This window comes from Schistocerca piceifrons, chromosome 6, assembly GCF_021461385.2.
Source record: "Schistocerca piceifrons isolate TAMUIC-IGC-003096 chromosome 6, iqSchPice1.1, whole genome shotgun sequence".
NCBI lineage: Eukaryota > Metazoa > Arthropoda > Insecta > Orthoptera > Acrididae > Schistocerca > Schistocerca piceifrons.
The window spans coordinates 398,405,345-398,420,786 of NC_060143.1; positions in this window are offsets into that span (position 1 = coordinate 398,405,345).

Consider the following 15,442-nt stretch of genomic DNA (forward strand, 5'->3'; position numbering starts at 1 on the left):
CCGCAGATAGTGCATGTGAATATATGATCATCTTTGAGACGATCCTTTGGCCACCTTTGGTGGGACCAAAGAGATGAAATTTACCTGATTTGTGCGCTGAAATGTGGCTGACCAATAAAGTAGCAAGGTGCTCCCCCACTTCAACAGAGGTGCGAGAGAACCGAAGAACGGCCATGTTTCAGCACTCTGCCGGTGGATCTTGTGCTGTTAAGACCTGTTTTAGTTGTGCTCTGTAATGATGAAAGAGTGGAGACATGGTATGCATGTGGAATATTTAAGAGTAGTGTGAAATATTAATTTCTCTATTTCAGGAACTTTTGTGGGGAGAATTAAAAGTCAGGCAGGTAATATTAATGGGATTGTAGTAATCTTTGGAAGTGACCAACGGTCACAATGAAACCACGTGTAGCAATAAGTTGAAATACTTCCGTGTGCTTAAGTTAAGCTGAATTACTAGCGTGTGTACAACAAGTTGAAATATTTAAGAAATGGCGTGTGCAGGACTTGAAATTAGAGACGAGTACTTCCACGTGGTGAGTACTGTGTGAGTCTCAAACTGTGTATGAGACAAAAGATAAAGTGAAGTACCCGTCCATGGTATCAGTTGAGGACTCGCGTATGTGATGAATATGTTCTTAATATTACTTTGCATGATATGATTCCGTGTGACGCTAGATTCAAACTCTGAGAGAGAAGCAAGGTGAGTCGGCTGTCTATCCAGCAAAGCCACTTGGTTTGCATTGCACAGGAAGACGTGCAAATATCTCCAGAGTTCATAGTAGGAAAGTAGAATTACGAAGTGGGTCAGTGTCATGTGAAACTGGGATAAATATTAATTGAAGTGGGAAAGTTGAAAGTGATGTTTGTATTCCATGTCGTAGTGTGGTGTATGTCATGTAATTTGGGTATGTGTGGTTTGCATGGGAGAGTAGCGAGGTAGTTTCAAAAGATTAGTGGGTAATGCGTGTTCCTTTTGTACTGCTCGGTCTGGAGGAAAGTTTCGTGATGATGATTGTGAGATTCGAAGTGTGAGAAATAATAAAAGATCCACCATCCTATCCAGAAAGTGCACTGTAGCGTTAAATAATTACGAGACCATAAGGTAGAGAATCACCAGTGTTAAGCCATGCCCACTGGGAGGAATTTCTCATGTGTTATTGTTGTAGGTTATAGAATTTATGTGTTTAGGTTATAGAATTTATCGGAATAAGTAAGATAGTGAAAAGAAAAAGATTGGTGGCCTTTTCCTTCGCTTTGTATGTTGTCATGATATCCAGAATTTATAATGTGTGCGCCACTCATATTCAGTGCGATGGCCACGTGTTGATAAAAGCCGTTAAATAAAAAGGAAAGAAAATGTGGTATTGCCAGTGCGTAGTGAACAGTCAGAGTTCTGTAAATTACTGATAGTCAGATGCGAGTTTCCGTTGCGTATTATTCATACAGGAGGATAATTTGTAACTTAATTGTGAGTACGAGAGTTCATGTTACTCGATAAATAAGAATGAATCCACTCGCTTGGCAGACCACTCATCTTGCAGGCCTGACTGCTTGATGCCACAGTATGAGCAAGGCATGTGGGTGCCTCTCAGTCCAACTAAAACATTCATATATCCTTACGTACTACACAAAAATGAAATAAAAATGGGGGTTCCTATTTTAAAAAACGCAGTTGATATCCGTTTGACCTATGGCAGAGCCATCTAGCGGGCCAACCATAGCGCCATCTGGTTTCCCCCTTCAAGCCAGACGAGTTTCGTTCTTTGTAGTTTTTTCGTTTGATGCTTATTTCGTGAGATATTTGGCCCGATCACGATCAATGGACCACTCTGCGTATATGTATACAGGGTGTTACAAAAAGGTACAGCCAAACTTTCAGGAAACATTCCTCACACACAAAGAAAGAAAATATGTTATGTGGACGTGTGTCTGGAAACGCTTACTTTCCATGTTAGAGCTCATTTTATTACTTCTCTTCAAATCACATTAATCATAGACTGGAAACACACAGCAACAGAACGTACTAGCGTGACTTCAAACACTTTGTTGCAGGAAATGTTCAAAATGTCCTCCGTTAGCGAGGATACATACATCCACCCTCCATCGCATAGAATCCCTGATGCAGCCCTGGAGAATGGCGTATTGTATCACAGCCGTCCACAATACGAGCACGAAGAGTCTCTACATTTGGTACCGGGATTGCGTAGACAAGAGCTTTCAAATGCCCCATAAATGAAAGTCAAGAGGGTTGAGGTCAGGAGAGCGTGGAGTTGCGTAGACAAGAGCTTTCAAATGCCCCCATAAATGAAATTCAAGAGGGTTGAGGTCAGGAGAGCTTGGAGGCCATGGAATTGGTCCGCCTCTACCAATCTATTGGTCACCGAATCTGTTGTTGAGAAGCGTACGAACACTTCGACTGAAATGTGCAGGAGCTCCATCGTGCATGAACCACATGTTGTGGCGTACTTGTAAAGGCACATGTTCTAGCAGCACAGGTGGATTATGTCATATGAAATCATGATAACGTGCTCCAACTGGCGGTGAATCGAGGGAGTACAGTGCATACTGACAAAACTAAAATGAACTCTAACATGGAAATTAAGCGTTTCCGGACACATGTCCACATAACATCTTTTTTTTATTTGTGTATGAGGAATGTTTCCTGAAAGTTTGCCAGTATCTTTTTGTAACACCCTGTATATCGAGACGGAATCTCACTAGGTGTACTCATAGTTGCACACAGCAATAGAATTTATGTAAGTGTCTATGTGGTTAATTTAGTATAATATTTTGTAAACACAGTGCTAACACTTAATATTGTGTTTCATTTATATGACAAGCTATTATTCCAACTAAACTGCGTCTTAGCAACGCTAAAGGTTCTGTGTTACAAATTATATCAAAGGTCCAGTACAAACCAAAGCTTTGGAATTATTCAAACTACGAAGTTCGATATTTTCAGTAAAATCATGGTCAGTTTACAATAAATAGATCTTACACAAAAAGCCATTGTCAAGCACGCAAAGTTTGTATAAACTGATCACGTACTATTATCATTAATTATTATTTTTTGCTTGTTCTTCGATATACTCAAATCAGACAGCAAAAGCCACGGCGGTAAAAATCAAACTGGTATGAGGCTTTGCTGTGTCCATCAATGGCCTCATGACAACCATTGTGTTATCATCTACAAGAATGGATACCACAGTGTAAGAACATGAGACTGTGAAAACACAGACGTCTATCTGTGCCTTCAAGAAAGCCAGAATTTAGCTTTGAATTGAGTAAAAATGGACTTGGAGAGGATGCATGTGCCAGTTTTTGAGTGTCTGTGGATATGCAGTTTAACCTCCTTAGCTGCTCGAAATTGGAGAGATTACTCAAAGACATTTTTCTCACAGATAAGTATTAAATAGCACTGTTTTAAATAGGATCACGATAATAAGGTATCATTTGGAATATTGTGGGTGATTATGGCTGCCATCATGTTGGTCAGGGACGTCCAACCCATGCATCTATCAGACAACGCAAAACTAGAGATTTAGAGATGTACAACGAAATTAATATATGAAAATACAAGGAAATTCTGTGTTATTTCTGTACAATTATATTAAAGAACTTTTTTCACAGTCGTTCCGATCTCTACGAGTCGTAGAAGTTAGAAAACTTCACGTAGATTGTAATTACTGCAAATGTTTGCTTTCTAACAGTACCATAATTCTGTTATAAAAGTTTAATTTTATATCACATCCATTGCTACAAACATGAACCACATTGAACATGAACATACCTATCTTCTTACTTTCGTGTGCTGTTTCTTCCATAGCAGATGGTCAGTAGAAATCGTAATACGTTGGTACTGAACATGATGGTTGATGTGGATTCCTTTACCCTTCATTGCATCACATAACTCATCATGCTTATTCCTTTCACACCCCTCCCACAGTACAGAAAGTTCTTTCAATGCAGTTGTGCTGCACTGTCTGGCTGCAACAATTTGGCCCCTGTCTCTGACCAGTACTTGTTGGTCGATGTCAGAATTCATCGTATTAGAACTACTGTCCATAGAAGCGAACTGTCAGTAGACAGTCGTGCATTGTTACCAGAGACTTTTATTACGCTGTGACTAAAGTCGACAGACCACAAGAGAGGGCCAGTTGTAGTCCATGATTTCAATGACTCTTCATAAGCCTGTTATTCACAGTAAGGTGCATAAAATAATACAGACTGTGGGCAAATGCTGTAATGAAGAACATAAATTAAATAGAGTGTTGTACTCATTGGCCAAGAATTCTTGAAAAATAATAAAAAATTTATATTTATGTGACACCTTTTGAAAACAATGTAGATACATTACCAAAAGATTTTCAAATGGGATGCATAGAGTTGCAGTCTGACATCTCAAGAAAAATTTGATCGTGTACCTTTGTTGGACATTTATAAACCACAACCCTTACTGCACAGTCATGTATCGTTATGTATGTCGTCATTGTTTGGAATTTTGTACATTTGTGAACAGTTGTTTTCAAGAGTAAAGCACACAAAGAGTAAAAAATAAGTTTTGTTTCATACAGCAGTTATTGTTAGAATTAAGTATATTATATAACGCGAATGTGGCCTGGTTAATCTGAAAGACTGGTCACTCCTGATGTAGTTTGTGGCACTAATATTGAGTAAAAGACTAAATACACTCCTGGAAATTGAAATAAGAACACCGTGAATTCATTGTCCCAGGAAGGGGAAACTTTATTGACACATTCCTGGGGTCAGATACATCACATGATCACACTGACAGAACCACAGGCACATAGACACAGGCAACAGAGCATGCACAATGTCAGCACTAGTACAGTGTATATCCACCTTTCGCAGCAATGCAGGCTGCTATTCTCCCATGGAGACGATCGTAGAGATGCTGGATGTAGTCCTGTGGAACGGCTTGCCATGCCATTTCCACCTGGCACCTCAGTTGGACCAGCGTTCGTGCTGGACGTGCAGACCGCGTGAGACGACGCTTCATCCAGTCCCAAACATGCTCAATGGGGGACAGATCCGGAGATCTTGCTGGCCAGGGTAGTTGACTTACACCTTCTAGAGCACGTTGGGTGGCACGGGATACATGCGGACGTGCATTGTCCTGTTGAAACAGCAAGTTCCCTTGCCGGTCTAGGAATGGTAGAACGATGGGTTCGATGACGGTTTGGATGTACCGTGCACTATTCAGTGTCCCCTCGACGATCACCAGTGGTGTACGGCCAGTGTAGGAGATCACTCCCCACACCATGATGCCGGGTATTGGCCCTGTGTGCCTCGGTCGTATGCAGTCCTGATTGTGGCGCTCACCTGCACGGCGCCAAACACGCATACGACCATCATTGGCACCAAGGCAGAAGCGACTCTCATCGCTGAAGACGAAACGTCTCCATTCGTCCCTCCATTCACGCCTGTCGCGACACCACTGGAGGCGGGCTGCACGATGTTGGGGCGTGAGCGGAAGACGGCCTAACGGTGTGCGGGACCGTAGCCCAGCTTCATGGAGACGGTTGCGAATGGTCCTCGCCGATACCCCAGGAGCAACAGTGTCCCTAATTTGCTGGGAAGTGGCGGTGCGGTCCCCTACGGCACTGTGTAGGATCCTACGGTCTTGGCGTGCATCCGTGCGTCGCTGCGGTCCGGTCCCAGGTCGACGGGCACGTGCACCTTCCGCCGACCACTGGCGACAACATCGATGTACTGTGGAGACCTCACGCCCCACGTGTTGAGCAATTCGGCGGTACATCCACCCGGCCTCCCGCATGCCCACTATACGCCCTCGCTCAAAGTCCGTCAACTGCACATACGGTTCACGTCCACGCTGTCGCGGCATGCTACCAGTGTTAAAGACTGCGATGGAGCTCCATATGCCACGGCAAACTGGCTGACACTGACGGCGGCGGTGCACAAATGCTGCGCAGCTAGCGCCATTCGACGGCCAACACCGCGGTTCCTGGTGTGTTCGCTGTGCCGTGCATGTGATCATTGCTTGTACAGCCCTCTCGCAGTGTCCGGAGCAAGTATGGTGGGTCTGACACACCGGTGTCAATGTGTTCTTTTTTCCATTTCCAGGAGTGTAGGTAAGAAGAATATTAAAAAAATATTCAGTACAAAAGTGAGTATAAAATATTCAGGGGAACTAGATGATTTATTCATTAATTCTGATATATACTTCAATATGATTATTCAGAAGCTTGTGAAGAAAAGTTGAGGAAAACATGGATTAGGATTCGATGAGATTCAGGAATAAAAAATGAACAAGAGAAACTATTTTATTTTTGAGGTTGATAAGACAAAAAGGCTGCAAATTATCAAGGATATATTCATACACACTTGTTTGAGACAGAATGGACGTTTGATGAAGAGGACTGAAGTATTTTCCTGAATTTCTTAAAAGATGTTGGCATAAACTGGAACGACTGAAGACTTATGAAGGAACTCCACGCAGGTGGTTAAGATTGGCGATGGGGAAAGAGACGAAGCAAATATTTGAAGAGAGGTTAGAGGAGGGTATAATTTGACATTAACACTTTTCAGTATTTATGCTGACAATCTAACAGATAAAGCGTTAGAAAAAACAAGATTTGTAATATTGGAGAAGAAAGAATGAAAATGATTAAGTATGGAAATGATCAAGCAGTGTTGTCAGAATCAGGGGAATTATGGAAGGACTGCAATAATTGATGAAGAGGATAAAAAAGTGGCAAAAGAGTATAGAATGAGGATAAATAGATGAATAACCAAAGTACTGAAAGGTAGAAAACATGAAGGCTCTCTCAATATAACATTGTAAGGATAGGAAATAAGAAAACCTGAATATTTATAGGTAACAGTGGTTTCAAAACGCAAGAGTTTTGTTGACAGCAAAAAGAATTCCACCAGAATTAAGAAAGAGGTTCACTGAGGGTTTTGTATGGAATGTAGTATCATATAGCAGTGAATCATTGACAATCAGAAAGAAACTGGCTATATAACTGGATAGTTCTGAGATGTGGTTATGGAGAAAAATGCTAAAAGAAAAATGGAGTGACAGAACAATAAACAAAGAACTGCTTATAAAAGTGGAATAGAAAAGGAGAGAATACTAGTAGAAATAGGAAGAATGAGGAAAATATATTGTGTGGGACAGATACTGTGAAGAAATTACCTGTAACAAAGGTTCATTGAGGGAAAGATTTCAGAGAAGGGACAAAGAGGAAGAAGATGACATGGAATGCTGGGTGACATTAAAAGTGGATGATGTTACGATTAGATTTAGGAAGAAGCACTGGACAAAGTGTAGAGCATCCAGTCGATACCTGTAGCAATATGTGAGATGATATAGGTGGATATCTTGTTATAAGATATAAGAAAATGTTGCCATTTTGCTAAGTTTTTATTTAGATAGTTGAAGACAATGCACTCTTTTTGCCATGGCAGACTACTTACTAAATGTTAATAAAACCAGTTTCATTCAATTCTGTGTAAGAAAAAGGAGGAGTAAATGTATCACATAGAAATCAGCCAACAGAAAGAATGGAAGTGAATATATTTCTTGGAATGGAAATATTTTAACCTCTGTTAGGGACTTCATTCTAATTTTGCCTTACACATTCTCACTTTCAGAACCTAATTCTGTATAAGCTGCACTCTACAGCTATTATCATACATTGGGTGATTGTGGTTTGATTTTGGGGGGTAATCAGCCATTAGAGACGAAAGTTTTCATTGTCCAGAAGTTAGGTGTAAGAATTATTTACAAACTGCACTCAAGAGATTCACGCAGAAAAGTTCCCAGAAACTTAAAGTTCTTAAAACTCTAAATTAATGTAATTTTCTCTTGTAAGTTTGTCACTAAAAATGTAGAGACATTTCAAATGAATAGGAGATTTTGTGAGCATAATATACAGACAAAGAATAATATTCACAGTAAGCATAAAACAGAACAGAGTAGAAAAGAACAGATTAGACTTATTCACATTTGAGCATTTTTGATGCAAATAATTATGTCGAATCTTGCATGCAACTTCGTGTTTATACAATAGACTTTACACATTACATTAGTGTATTTACAACAGTTCGTTAACGCAGTTACAGTTCAGTTACATGTAATGTTCGCAACTAGACACTACACACTACATCTAGCTTATTGGTTTGCTTAACACTGTATTCTGTACAATACTGCATTTTAATATGTGAGCAGCTCATCATCATAAAAGGAAACTGTTGTAAAATTCTTTCAATATGCAATATTCTTTACTATTAATCAACTTTGTTGTATTGTTTTTTAATTTATTCATATACACTATATTGGCGCTTCATGTGAATTTGTTTATAACTGTGGTGGATTTGTGCTAGTCTGTTGTATGGCACATTAATTAAATGTGCATTTTCTATGTCATATTGATGTGCTGAGTTCCTAAAATTAAACTGATTTATCGTTTCCTAAGCACAGACCAGTATCATGGTATAAGTGTATATCTGTGTGTGTGTGGACATTTATCACAGGATGATTATATATTTTTATTTTTATAATTATATTTTATGATTTTGGTTGGGGTGGCTTTAAATATTGTGGGCTAGCACGAGACTTTTAATTAACTTATACCGCAATAACACTCATATGGACATCAGCTGCCCCAAAGTATGAACGATATAATATTTTTTAAACACAATGTGCGACTCACCGCCTTCTAATAAATAGTTTGTGTGAATGCTGCTATTTAGAAAAGCAAATATGTGTATTCTTATGCAAACTGTAATTATTAATATGGGTCTCAGGGGCTACTGGTATTTATGTAACAAACTACATAAAGATTAACTGAGATAGTGTGGAGCTTATTGAATGAAGATATTTTCAATATTTCTTGTTCATTATTTGCAAGGCAAATCTGGAGAGAATCTCATCTGCCATTAGGCGGCCAAACTCGAAACATACTGGACTCTTTCAGTATTCTAAATATTTATAAATGAAATCTATTTTTACTCTGTTAACTCTGAGACTATCAAGGTAGAGAAACCTCTCACATTTACATTTAATATTATGATATGAAATTTTAATTAAATAATACAGTCAGCGTAATGGCCGACTAAATCCTGCTATGGGAGATGAGCTCCCTGCACTATAAAGTTCTGTAAAAACTTTTTAAATTATAATTAATGGTTGTGATCATGAGAGGTGACAACTAAGTCAATAATACACACTTTCTAATAACAATTTCTATTACATTAAAAAAAACAGATAAAATTTACGTTAATTATCAAACAGCACTACAAAGGCGGCCTACCTCTGGACGAAACAAAACAGGAGAGCTAGTTCAATCAAAGCATTGTCTCTGATCTTCATGGCCTATGTTACACAGAGATCTTACAAATAACTGTGTTTTGTTAATTACATCGATATTTGTGTTTTGATAATAATAACTTACATTCTTTACTATTTGTTATACATCGTGCAGATGTACTTAGTCTTTAGAAAATTTATGTTTCACACGTCTCATAACAAAAACTTCTTTTCTCTTTCTCCAAACGTCCATTTATGTGAAATACCGTCACATGGGCCCCCTAGTGAGGGTGTACTTAATGTGTTTTACGTCATTATGTACAGTCTCACTACCGTCTTACATCCTTATTTAAGTGTTCATGTTTGCATGATTAAGGTAGGTACATTTGTGGTCAAGTCACAGTTACATGTGTGGTTACATTTGTACTATATCGTTCGTATGTTTTAGATATGTTTCGATCTCATTATTACAGGTTTATAGAACTATTTCTTCCAACCACATTTTGTATCAGGAATGTGAACAAACCGGAATCCTACACACCCGGTACGAATTTGCTTACTCTCTCCCATTTGGATTACAGGCGTAAGGAAATACTGGTTAAAAACCTCATCCAGAGCTTTCGGATTGTTAACATTCAGTCTCTCTTTATATTATTTATGCTGATAATATGTCCATTGAATTAATCAACAATCTATATATACATACACTACAACAAGAAATAGAAGTTAATTGAAATTACGTACACAGTACGTTTGTCCTGAACTATTAATCATCTTCGCGCAGAATGTTTGTCTGTGCTTGCACGTACACATATACATCGCAATAAGAACTATATATAGTGTCAATGTAATTAATTTCGGTGTCCTTTGCACATTGTGTCTGTTACAGATTCACATTGTAGTCGGTGTTCATTAATTCGTCATCAACCATAAATACATTTCGAAACTGCATCGAAGTAAGAGTCGTCAACGCTGGTGTAGTTTTGAGCTGTCGGCGAATCGTTGTTGGTGACAACAGAAGCGTGTGCAGCAGCCTGCCACAGTTACAGACAGTTTGTTGACCTGCATTGTGATGTCCGTGCCGACAGCTGACGGTCAGTCGACAGGTGCGGCGCATCAGCTGTGCAATCAGGAACATCTGCCGGCCCTCGCCTCGCGTAACATGCAAATATTTGACCGCATATCAATTCATCAGCAAAACAAGACAAATACACATATCACAAGTGCTGAAAGAAATGTTATTAGTTTTCAAGCACTCCACAGTCATTCGCGTTTACTGTTTTGTATGCACTGAAATAATGTACGAACGTACGAGGTCCAGTTCTTTAGATAAGTTTCTAGGTCGAACTCACACATTTCACTACTCGGATTTTGTGGTGTCACCGCCAGACGCCACACTTGCTAGGTGGTAGCTTTAAATCGGCCGTGGTCCATTAGTACATGTCGGACCCGCATGTCGCCACTGTCAGTGATCGCAGACTGAGCGCCACCACACGGCAGGTCTCGAGAGACTTACTAGCACTCGCCCCAGTTGTACGGACGACTTAGCTAGCGATGCAACACTGACGAAGCCTCGTTTATTTGCAGAGAAGATAGTTAGAATAGCCTTCAGCTAAGTCAATGGCTACGACCTAGCAAGGCGCCATAGCAATTGATAGTTATCGTATGAAGCATGTCTCATCAAGAACGATGTATACAAATGATGGATTAAAGTTAAGTATTCCAGAAGCTACGTACTTCTCTTTATAGCATTCATTACGTGTCCTGTTTCAGACCTCACGCCATCCTGCGTGAGCTTATAGCGTGCATTTCGGCCTTCTCTAGCTATATAACAGATTTAATCATTTTTTTAAAGTGATCGCTACTCAGCACACACTGTTGTGTCTAGACAAGACAGCCTAGACACAATGAGAGGGAGCCGAAAGGCACGCGCTTAAACTCACGCAGGCTGGCGTGAGGTCTGAAACAGGATACATAATGAATGCTATAAAGAAAAGTACGTAGCTTCTGGAATACTTAACTTTAATCCACATTTGTAGAACATCGCTCTTGATGATACATTAATAGGATCTCAATATCAATTGAATACGGCGCCTTGCTAGGTCGTAGCAAATGTAGCTGAAGGCTATGCTAACTATCGTCTCGGCAAATGAGAGCGTAATTCTCAGTGAACCATGGCTAGCAACGTCGGCTGTACAACTGGGGCGAGTGCTAGTACGTCTCTCTAGACCTGCCGTGTGGCGGCGCTCGATCTGCAATTACTGACAGTGGCGACACGCGGGTCCGTCGTATACTAGCGGACCGCGGCCGATTTAAAAGCTACCACCTAGCAAGTGTGGTGTCTGCCGGTGACACCACACACACACTGTCACTGTGTTGAGTGTTCATGCGAGTACCTTGCTGTGACACTTTTCACTTCACTATGTTTGGCCTGCGTCATTTCTAGCGTGCGTTTCTCGGCCCTGGAATCTGCAGTTCGCTGTGCGCTACCCGTAGCGTCCATTCACAGTCCACTGTGAATATTCCGTTCATTGGAAGTTTCTCTTGTCCACAGAAACATTTTTCCACAGTATGAATGTCAGTATTATTTCTCATATTAGATTGTTTCTTAGGGAAGGGACCACAATGTATGCTGTTAATTTTATTTATCTTAGTTCACTGTACTCGAACAACAGTTTTTCACTGCTAAATACAGTCAACACTCAGTGTGTTACCACATAGTTTACTGTTCACTTTCTCCATCACATTCCAATTAGTGATTCATTTTATCCATACTGCACTAACTAAGTGTCCGAATAGTCTCAATTGTAAATTGGAACATATTTTAATAACTATTACTTGAGCTACATAAGAAATATGGCTCTGACTTTACATCATCGTATTTCATATATTACACGAATCAGAGTTCCTTCTAGATACGTCTTATCACTCTGTACTAAGTGATTGATCTAGTTGGCACCTCTTACTGAAAGTGTCAACCAATTGGTCTTTCTGGACTCGTGAGTTCAGTAAATTTTTTATGTATGTTCTTTATAGTGATTCAACACTGATTCATTGCTTTTATTGTTGCTGCGTTTGCAGTTGCCTTGTTTGTACGGGTGTAACTGCAAGTGCTTCCAAGCTGGAATCTGTGCAGATGTTAAATATCTGTCATACCTTAAGGTACTATACTGTTTAGAGATTAAATCCTCCTATTTCTCGCATTCAGTCAATTATCCGCTGCTAGTATGCATTTCCGACAACCATGCACAATGCCTCTCTCTCATTTCCACCTTTGTGTAAAGTGCCATTACGCGGATTCATTTACTAACACTTTGTTTGATTGCACACATTTAAATGCATGACCTTCATTCATAAGCAACTCTCTCATACGCATACTTAAAAATTACCACATATATTAAGCATATACACAAAATTAAACATACATGAAATAAATCTTAATTATCTATATTCCTTTGGATCTCTTTTCTCATGGTGTGTCTTTTGACCACAGCATAGAGTAGGTAGCATGGCAGGATGTTTGATGGGGCTTAACCTGCATGTCCAATTTATATCTCTTAAAGATTCCTGGTTTCTCTGAGAACACTTTTACAAATTGATTTAATACATGACTTAAGTCATCTTGTTGTGTGAGGCTTAAGTAAGATGATTTGACTACTTTTTCTTTAGTTTATTGTTTGATAGTGACAGCTTCCGTCTCCCAATCGGGTTCCTGTTCATTACTATTTTGATTAATGATACAGTCATTGATATTCAATGTATCTGGATCTTTTACAGTTACTCAGACATTCCGGCAGTAATTTATATATGTGTCCAGAGTCCTTATCAGTGCCAGGTCAATTTTCAGGTTGTGATAGGATAAAGTGCATTTGGACCAGGAGAGGTCAGTTCTAGCCTTCGTTTCACGCAGCGCATCAAGTTCCAGGATGCAAGGCACTGTGAGATTCTTAACCACAAGGAATGAGCATAATATGGCTTCTTTTTCCGTGGCAATCTCGGTCTGAACCTGCTTCCTCGTTTGCAGCGACAATGCCGATATAATTCATTGGCGTTAGTGGTTGCATTCTCTCGCAGTCTGATTTTTTTAGTCCACATATATTAAGTGGTACATTTTCGTACTGCATCTTTCTACTAGATGTCGAGCACGTCGGTGACTGTGCCTCGAGTTCCAATAGAGCCACAGCTTGTGTGACACAGTCATCAATCTTTTGTTCTAAATTGTTTGAAATTTCGTCTACAGTTTTAACAACATGTTTCACTTGATTTTCTAAGACACCATGCGCCTTGTCTAATTGATCTATGTGTTCGCTTAATTGTGTTACCTTTTGAGGAATGCCTATGTTTTGTTCAACCAATTCTGCGACTTGTTGTTTTACCACATCGATCTCCTGTGACAAATATGACACTAGCGGCTTGTTCAAACATTTCATTCATTTTTGCCAGGAAGTGGGCGTCACGTTCATGTTCCCTGCGTTCACGTTCAAGGCGTTCTTGCCTTTGTTTCTCTTCACGTTGCTTCTCTCTCAGATCCAATTGAGCCATAATTACAGTCAAGAAATCAGCTGTTGGTGCAGATATTTGCACAACATTAGTTGTTGACACAGTGGCATCATCTTTCGCTGTCCCAGCAACTGAGTGAACTTCTCTGCTCATCTGAGTCTGATCCTCAGCATTGCCTGATACATTGTCTGTCACAGGCTGTTCACCTTCCTGTCTAGATATTTGAGAGCCTGACATTTCGAGTGGATTCTTTACTGGAAATTCCTGTACATTATCATCTGTATCATACCCAGACATATTCTCGCTCTCTACTAGTTTTTCCTTCCATGTCTTAACCATGTTTGCATAAATTTACACTCACTAACTGGACACAAATATAAACGGAAATCTGTTTCCCCAAAATGTCACACACAAGAAATAAACAAAATATACAAAACACAAAGGTAAATTTAAAAAAAATTACCTCATGAAATCATACTAATTATTAAAAATGAAGCTATCACCTATTCAAAAACTCACTTTGTGGTGTAATCCTTTAAATACTTCCTGTGTACTGCAAAAAATCTATCTCTACTGAAATGTTGTTTTGGTGTCAGTACACACAAATGTGAACCTATCGTTAATTGCACTTGAGTTTATCTGAAAACTGCACAGGTGATTATGTGACCTCTATCTCAAATACTATCCGCCGTGCAGCAGATTCCAGCACTGATTCACACACTAGTACTAAGTTATAGTAAATGAATCCAACCAAACTCTCACTGTGGCAAAAGAACGTGATTCACAATTATGATAAATTTGTGCTAAGAAAGTCAGAGCAGTGCATGGCCCTCAGATTCCTTCCTCTTCTCGTTTCCAGGCCAGAAGCACATGCAGTTATAGGAGGAGGAGGAGAGTAGTATGTAACGTCCTGTCGACAACGAGGTCATTAGAGACCGAGTGCAAACTCGGGTGAGGGAAGGATGGAGAAGGAAATCGGCCGTGCCCTTTCAAAGGAACCATCCCGGCATTTGCCTGAAGTGATTTAGGGAAATCATGGAAAAACTAAATCAGGATGGCCGGAGACGAGATTGAACCGTCGTCCTGCCGAATGCCCAGTGTGCTAACCACTGCGCCACCTCGCTTGGTACACATGCAGTTATACCCTTACCTTAAGTAATTAGTGTTGCTGGCTGCTGAGTATATCTCCATTGAAACAATTGTATGTATTGATTCAGCTTCAGGCGTATAAATCTTCACTGCCTCAGTCTCGTACAGGTGAAAGTTTTTATATTGGGAACATGGAACAATGTTACATATATGGTATTAATTCTTGCATCATACACGTTGTTACATATGTATAAATATTTACTACTATTTTTGTAAAATTTTTGTTAAATACCACTATACCTCAGTTATTTTTATGTACTCAATATTTCTGTATAGAATGTTGGTACATAAAAATTCAAGCCCCACGTTCTTGGTCGCCACTTATCATGGTATATGTGTGTGTGTGTGTGTGTGTGTGTGTGTGTGTGTGTGTGTGTGTGTGGCTATTTATCATGGGATGATTATATATTTTTATTTTTATAATTATTAGTATGGGTCTCAGGGGCTACTGGTTATTTATGTACCAAACTACATAAAGATTAACTGAGATATTACAGA